Raw genomic sequence first — 8,808 nt, 5'->3', positions numbered from 1 at the left:
ATGAAAGTCTTATTTTTGATTTTCTATCCCCAGAACATATTATAGTGATTTCCTCATTGTAGGTGCTTAATTGACTCTTGTTAATTTGAGTTTTGTTATCAATGACTTAGTCGAAGAAATAGTGGCATCCTTATCAAATCTGCATATAACACAAAGTTAGGATGGATAGCTAACACATTGCATGATCACTTCATGATCTGAAAATATTTCAGCAGGCTAAAATGTTGAGTTAAAGCTAATAAGATGAATTTTTTTCTGTCATTAATAATGGTATAAACAATTCTTAAAGCAGAGGGAACTTTGTTTCAGTATCATATTACTTATTTCAATAATAAAAAAGGATGCTTCTTACTCCTTCAGATCTCTGCCGCACTTGACACTGAAACTTTGTGAGGCAAACAGAAGGTTTAAATGACTTCCCATAAATAAAGAAATACAGTTGTGGCATAAAAAAAATAAGATGAAATTTTTAAAGAAACACAAAGACCAGTAAAGATTGAGGTGTTTCAAGAAGCATTACTTCCTGTGATAATTAACAAAGGTTTGAGAGACATAGTTTCTGGGTAATTTAATCATTTTATTAATAAGACCAGCAAGTTATTACTAAAAGGAAGGTCATTTGGCCCTCTCTCTTAGACCAAAGACCCTAATGGTGATGGGGTCACTGTTTCTATGCTCTTCAAAGAGTAGGAGTTCCTAAGGGATGGCCATCAACTCAGATTGGTTAACACGAGAGGTATGGGCTATGTTAAAATGAAGGTCTTGGAGTATGTGACTTAGGTCACTCAAATCTTGACCAAAAGACATCAATTTCCACATCACTTGTCTTGGTAATAGGGAAAATCAACTTTTCCCCAGACCTTTCTGAGTCAACACAATGAATAGGAATACACCCATTAGCCCAAACTTAGAATTTCTTTTACTGTCTGATTAGATCTTGGCCTGCGTAAATCTTTCTTTTTAAGTTTTCTTAGCGAATTTATGTGGACTGACTAAAGTCACTTTCCTTTTCACTGACTGAAGTAACTTTTTTTAAATTTAGTATTTTATTTTCCCCCAGTTAAATGCAAAAACAATTTTTTAATTTTGTTTTTAAAATTTTGAGTTCCAAATTCTCTCCTTTCCTCCTCCTTCCCACTTTGAGAAGGCAAATATTTTGATATTTTATACATGGGTAGTCACGCAAACATTTCTATTTTAGTCGTGTTGTGAAAGAAAACATACAAAAAAACCTCAACAAAAATAAAGTATGAAAAATAGTATGCTTCAATCTGTAGCCTGACACCACCAGTTATTTCTTTGAGAAAGTCCTTCAGAGCTGTCTTTGATCATTGTATTGCTGGGAATAGCTGTCATTCACAGCTGATGGTCTTACAATATTGCTGTTACTCTGTACACAGTACCTTTCACTTTGCATCAGCTCATGTAAATCTTCCTAGTTTTTTTCTGAGAGCATCCTGCTTGTCATTTCTCATAGCACAATAGTTTTCCATCACAATCACACACCACGATTTGTTCAGTCATTCTCCAATTGATGAGCATCTACTCCATTTCCATTTCTTTGCCACCAGAAAAGAGCTGCTTTAAATATTTTTGTACATATAGGTCTTTTCGTCTTTGAATTTTTTTTGATCTCTTGTTATACAGACCCAGTAGTGATATTGCTAAGTCAAAAGGTATGCATACTTTTATAACTCTTTGGGCATAGTTCCAAATTATTCTACAGAATGGTTGAACCAGTATGCAACTCCACCAACAATGAATTAATGTCTCATTTTTCCCGCATCTCCTCCACCACTTGTCATTTTCTTTTACTGCCCTGTTAGCCAATTTAATAAATATGAGGTAGTTCCTCAGAATTGTTTTAATTTGAATTTCTCCAATCAGTAGTGAGTTAGAGCATTTTTTTCCTAAAGCTAGAGATAGCTTTGACTACTTCCCCTGAGAACTCTTTGTATCTTTCGATCATTTAACAGTTGGGGAATGGCTAATATTTTTATAAATTTGACTCAGTTCTCTATATGTTTGAGAAATGAGGCCTTTATCAGAGAAACTTACTTCAACATGTTTTTCACTGTTAACATTCTAATTCTATTTCCTTCCATCCTATCCCTGCATTTATTCTATTCTCTCTCTCCTTTCACCCTGTCCCTCCTCAAAAGGGTTTTGCTTCTGGTTACATCCTCCCCTAATATGCCTTCCCTTCTGTCACCACCTTTTCTCTTCTCCCTTTCCCCTCCTACTTTCCTGTAGGGTAAGATAGATTTCTATACCCAATTTAGTAGGGTGTAAGATGTTGGTCTATGGCTAATTTGTATAATACTGTTTTCCAGTTTTCCCAGCAATTTTTGTGAGTTCTTATCCCAGTTCTTACCCTAGAAGCTGGAGTCTTCAGATTTATCAAACATTAGATTACTCTCCAATTCTAACTTTTAAGGAATTGTTTTCTTCAGTGAGCTTTTGTACTTCCTTTTGCATTTAGCAATTCTACTTTTTAAAGAGGTTTTTTTTTCTTCAGTGAATTTTTATGCCTCTTTTTTTCATTTGTCCAATTCTTTCTTTTATGGCATTCTTCTCCTCATTGGGTTTTTGCACCTCTTTTACCATTTGACCTAGTCTGTTTCTTAAGGCGTTATTTCCGTCAGTATTTTTTGTGTCTCCTTTTCCAAGCTATTGACTCATTTTGCATAATTTTCTTGCATCACTCTCATTTCTCTTTCCAATTTTTCCTCTACCTCTCTTACTTGATTTTCAAAATTCTTTTGGAGCTCTTCCATAGCCTGAGTCCAGTGCATCTTTTTCTTGGAGGCTTTGTATGTAGAATCTCTGGCTTTATCATCTTCTGGGTGTGTGTTTTGCTCTTCCTTGTCACCATAGTAACTTTCTGTGTTCAGAATTTTTCCCAGCCTATTTTTTGATTTTTAACTCTTTTTTCTTAAAGTAGGACTCTGCTTCCAGTGTGGAGGGTTCACTGGCCCAAGCTTCGGGGGTTATGTGTAGCTGTTGTCAAAGATACTTTTAAGGACCCTGTAAGTTTTTCCAAGGTGGTATGATCTAAGGAGAGGGGTATTTACTAATCTCCCGAACTGTCCTCTGGTCTGTGAGTAACCACAATCACTCTGTTATGCCCTGTGACTGTGATAAGGGTCTTCACTGAAGCAGCAAGCTCTAGGATGCTCATGCTCCTCGTCACCCTGAGACTGCCATGTAAGACTGTGACCCAGATCTGAGAATGGAGAAAGTAACAGAGTCCTGCCTCAGTGCTAGCAAAGAGAAGCTTGTAATTTCCTTCTGACCAGTTGTTTCAACCCCTCAATATCTCTGAGCTGAGAGCTCCTGAAGCAGCTGCTGCCACTGCTGAATCAGTGCCTCCTAAAGCCTGCACCTTGTCTATTGGGCCTGGGTCTGTGCTGGTGTGTCATCTGCTGGACTATGCTCCACTCTCACTCAGGTACAATAGACCTTTCTTGACAACCTTCTAAGTTGTCTTTGGCTGGAAAATTATTTCACCCTGTCCTTTCTTTGGTTCTGCTTCTCCAGGTATGCCATTATTTAAAGGTGTACAGAGGGATTTGGGGGAAAACTCAGGTGATTCGCTGCCTTTTCTCCAGCATCTTCATGCCACCTCAGGTAAATCTTTAAGATTTCCCACACTAGTTGGTTTCTTCAAGAAAAAGTAAAAAAGGGGAAAATCTTGGTCCTAATATAATGATTAGTTATTAAATATAAGAGAGAAATATTCATTTCTCTCATTCCTAACTCTTTCCCATAACTACTTCAACAAGGACCTAGAAAGAGCACCAGACTAAGACTTGATTAGGAATTCCAAAGAAAAATCAAAGTGAGTCATTTGTGCAGCCTAAGTATGCATAAGTAAACAGGTTGATGTCTCTAGGAAAAAAGGCAAAGTTGTAACCAGGCAGGTTCCACACAGCTTTAATGGGGGAGGGCTGAACTGGGTATTGTGTTGGATAATAGGTGAAGAAATTATCCTAAACCCAGGATGGATGAATCTGATGCTACACAGGAAGGAGGAACAGGTGCCAAATGCTAGTTCTGTGGAACCCAAGAACAAGGTGGTAGATACAATATGGATCAAAGAGGTTACCAAAACTAGGAGAGGCTGACTATATCAAGGAAAGGAATGGGCACAGGCCCAAGCCTGTGTCCTGGGTTCTGCAGCGTATGGCTCTGTTCCTAGGGCAGAGTGTCAGATTCAGTCCCAAGCCTGGTCAGGGGCCTATAGCTGAGTAACCAGGCCACGGAGCTCAGACCAATGATGAGCATGCTGTTCTGTCTCTCTGAACTTTGAGAGTCTGAAAGCTAACTAACAGGAAGATGGGGCCAGCAGCTGTCTGCTGGAGCTCCAAATAGGGGCAAGCCTACAGTTGTATTGTTGTTATTTAGTCATTTCTCTTGTGTCTGGTTCTTTGTGATCCCATTTGGGGTTTTCTTGGCAAAGATACTGGTGTAGCTTGCCATTTTCTTCTCCAGTTGTATTAACCAGACACAAAGTGTGGTCAGCAGCTTGGTGAGCTCAGACCAGAGGAATCGTGATCAGATGTCATTCTACATAAAACCACTTTAAATACACTGAAAGAATACAGGACTGTGACTCAGGTATCTTTGAGCTCCTCGAAGAGCAAAGAATTAAATACCCTAGAAATGCAGCAGGAGGACTCTAGAAAACAAAAATTAAGCCTTGAAATGCCCAGGCATTGCTGCCTATAGTGTGGAAACTCTGACTTCAACACAAAGATTTTGTGTCTTATGGTCTAGATTTTGTAGTTGAGACAGAGAAGAGTCCCTTCTCTGCCTGAGACCATTGGACTGTTAGGATTTTTGTGCCAGGAGCTGGACTTGAATCATGCCCTGAAATTTTGAAGAATATGTACAATGTCCACTAGTGCAGAGGGAAGAATATTGTGTGGATACATGTACTAAGCAGCAGTGGCAGCTGTAGAGATGGTATCCTGAAAGCTGAGCTGGAGAGATAAGGGAGGCAGAGGGACAATGAGAGATCAGAGAAAGGAAAGCTGAAAGACAGCAGAGAGGAGAGGGTTTGCAAGAAAGGTAGCAATGTGGCCCAATGGACACAGTTCTGGATTTGGAATCAGAAAGACCTCAGTTAAAAATCCCACCTCAGACAATTATTCCTTGTGTAATCCCAGGAAAGTCACTTAACCTCTGTCTGTCTCATAGGCAAAATGGGAATAACGAACATTACCTGTTAGTATTAGACTATCAAGTTTTGATAGATCACTTGGAACAAAGCATCTGCACTAAAATGCTTTTCATGATTACATCTTCTAGGTCTAAGGGAAGTTCTAAAACACATAATATCTCCCAAATTCCCCTCTCCTACTGCCTGTCCAATAAGAAGCATTACTTTGCACTGTTTCATACTTTTTTTTTCTTTTTCTAAACATCTAATCTCTCTTCATTATTTTGAGTTTATTTCACATAAAAACTGAAGGGCTAGTCATGAAAAATTATATACTTAGTGTATCCTGAAAAATCGAGGCTAGAGTAAGGCAGGGGTTAGCTGGAAATTTCATGCACACACATATATACACATATTTGTATGTATATACATATGTATCTTATTTGTTATTATTATTATGTCTTACTCATTACTAATTTCATGTTATGATATTACAAGTGATGTCTAATCCCTTGATCTCTCCTGGGACATTTCCCCTGCACTAGCCACTTACTCCCTTTCTTCTCAACCTGACCCTTTGGTGAATCAATTCAACTGTATACTGCCTTCCTCCCTATTCCCCATTATCATATTGCTGATTACACCCAGTCAAGCCTTAGTAGTGGAACACTCCCAGCATTCTCTGCCTTTTCTCCTGTACACATGTTGCTAAACTAAGATGGAGAAAACTATGCAACCTTTCTGACTGAGTCAACTACACATTTAAGTTACTCAACCTCACAGCTGCTAAGCAATCCTACTCTGTCTCTCTTATCAATCCACTCTTCTATTCTCCACGATGGTCTTCCAAACCTTTCCATCTTCTTTCAAAACTTCCTTGTCTACCCTCTCCTCACTCTCTCAGCTAAAGACCCTGCCTCATTTTTTACAGAAAATAATTGAAACCATTCACTGTGGCCTCCTGTTTCTCCCCTGCACCTCAGCTTCTATCACTGAGATGTCTTCTGTGACTATCCTGAGCTTTGCTACCATCCCACGATGATGGAGTGGCCTTACTCTTTACTTATTCAAGTGATCCTATTTCATCCCATCTCCCTCAATAGATTTCGCCCTCTTTCATCCCCCCTTTTTCCACTCATTTGCAAAATCTTCCTGTCATCTGGATCATTCCTACTGCCTACAAACATGTTTCTATCTCCCCAATCCTAAAAAGCCCTGACTTGCTCATTTCATTCCCACTATTCTCCTATGTCTCTTCTTCTCTTTTTAGTTCAACTCCTTTAAAAGACCATCTGCAGTAGGTGCCTCCACTTTCTCTCCTCTCACTCTCTTCTTAACTTCTTCCAATCTGACTTCTGACATCATTTCACTGAAACTGCTCCCTCCAAAGTTACCCAGGGAGAGACAGGGGAGGGAGAAAGGGAGGAGGAGAAAAGAGAGAAGGAGAGGGAGGGGAGAGAAGGGAAGAGGAAGAGGGAGGGAGAGAGGAAGAGGGAACAATTAGTTCACTTTTATTGGCCAAAGGAAGTGGTAGAACCTGTGAAGAGATTTTGGCTTTTTGAGATTCAACCAGCCAATCATTGGGAGACAATATGGGCCTTTGTAATTCAATGAGTAAGAGACTTTCATTTCATGTCATTGTAACCCCATTGCCTAGTACATTGCAGACTCTAAATTAATGTTTCTTTGTAGATTGATTGGTCCTAAATGGTAATCCTGTAAACCTATTTGCTCCTTCACCATTATCCTCAAATCACTAACTTTGAGCTGGAAAAGACCAAAAAGGTCATCTGGTCCAATCCTTTCACTCTGCAGAGAAGAAAATTAAAGCTCATAATTGTTTTCTGACCTGTCTAAAGTAACATAGATAGTGAACATCCGAAATGGGATTTGTACTCAGGTGCTGTCACCTCTGTACTGCAATGTAGTAATGAATAATCTCTGTCACAGGTCCCTACAAATCAATGGCAGTGACTTTCTCAAGGCCCCATGGCTACTAAGAGTTAGAGTCCACATCCAAATCCACTTTCTCCTCCATTATAGGGTAATCTTTTTTTCCTGCTATGTATTTATAAAAGATAGATCTAAGCTTAAGAATACTTAAGAAAAGATCATGACTTGGGAACTAGAATCCAGAGAAAGAAGGTTAAAATTTTGTTTTCTCTTGAGCAAAATCCTAAATCTAATGAAGTCTTTGACCCCACAGAGCTTTCCTGAAAGCAATATTGACCTCTTTATTCCTCAGAGTATAGACTAGAGGGTTCACCATGGGAATGGCCATGGTGTAGAATACAGAACTCACTTTGTCTGTGTCCATAGAATGAGTAGAGCTGGGTTGTAAGTACATAAAGATTATTGTCCCATAAAACATGAACACCACAGAGAGGTGAGAATCACAAGTAGAGAATGCTTTATGGTGGCCCTCAGTAGATTGGATCCTCCGGGTGGCAATAAAGATGAACAGGTAGGAGATTAAGATAAATAAGAATCCAAAAGTGACAAAGAACCCTCCTAAGATAACGATTATCACTTCGTTGACAAATACATCAGAGCACGAGAGGAGGAATGTCACAGAAGAATTGATGGACAACACTGGTACTGCAATAGTCTTTGGGAATCCAAGATCACTACTACACCACAAGTGAGACCTGATAATGGGACTTATATCACAGATATAAGTAGCCTACTTCTTTTGGTGAATCCAAATGTCTCTCATGAAGCAAAACAATCCTGAATACAGAATCACAAATCCTTAAATCAATAAAGAATATATATGGCCATCTGCTCATTTCTCTCTGGGAATCTCTTCTATAATCTTGTAACAGAAGCACTCCAAGTCACAATTCCACTCTTTGAACTCACATAGTCAGTATCCCAGACAAAGCTGTCAAAGACTGAAGGCAATATGTGAGTTCACATGCATTTGAGACTGTAGTTTATATGCCTCCATCGATCATTTTTTAAGAGAGGCTAAGGACAGAATCAGGTTAAACAAAGGTATTTGATCAAATCGCAAAAAAGGAGGACCTGGGTACACATTGAACCTGTGGTTTATTTTTTACATGACCTCTCCAATGGGTAATGTCTCTCTACTGATGTAGTTTAGTGTCTTCTCTCTAATTTATATCTAGAGTTGCCTAAAGCTCTAAAAGGATAAATGATTTGCCTTCAGTCATATAGTTGTTATGTGTCAAAAGTGAGAGTTGAACATATCTGTTCCTGACCCCAAGGGTTGTTCTCCCTTTACTATACCATGGCAAAGCACCTAAAGTACCAATGAAACATTTCCTCCTTTTACCATGGAACAAAATTTTCTACAAATAGAAAGTACTATTGGGCACATGTAGGAAGTCATCATGAAGACTACTGTCACAAAAACGAAACACCAACAGCCATGGTACGTGCATGGGGAACTATTCCATAGGGATTGCATGTGGCTAGGATATAATGTGTGTGGAACAGTTCATGCACTTGGGCAAATGTCTCCTGATGGTGTTATTGATGCTGCTCATGCCAGGCCTAGTACCTGTTGGTATTAAGTAGTGTATAGTCTCCTCCTGTCCCTTCTTCTAAATCTTGCGTTATCCTGACTGTGCCTCCACAATAGTCGAATTGTTTCTTTTTGGCTGCTTACAGTATGCTCT

The sequence above is a fragment of the Trichosurus vulpecula genome, chromosome 6 (genome assembly GCF_011100635.1).
Source record: "Trichosurus vulpecula isolate mTriVul1 chromosome 6, mTriVul1.pri, whole genome shotgun sequence".
In the NCBI taxonomy this organism is placed as follows: Eukaryota; Metazoa; Chordata; class Mammalia; order Diprotodontia; family Phalangeridae; genus Trichosurus; species Trichosurus vulpecula.
The sequence above is the reverse complement of the archived record's forward strand: the minus strand, read 5'-3'. Positions refer to the sequence as shown.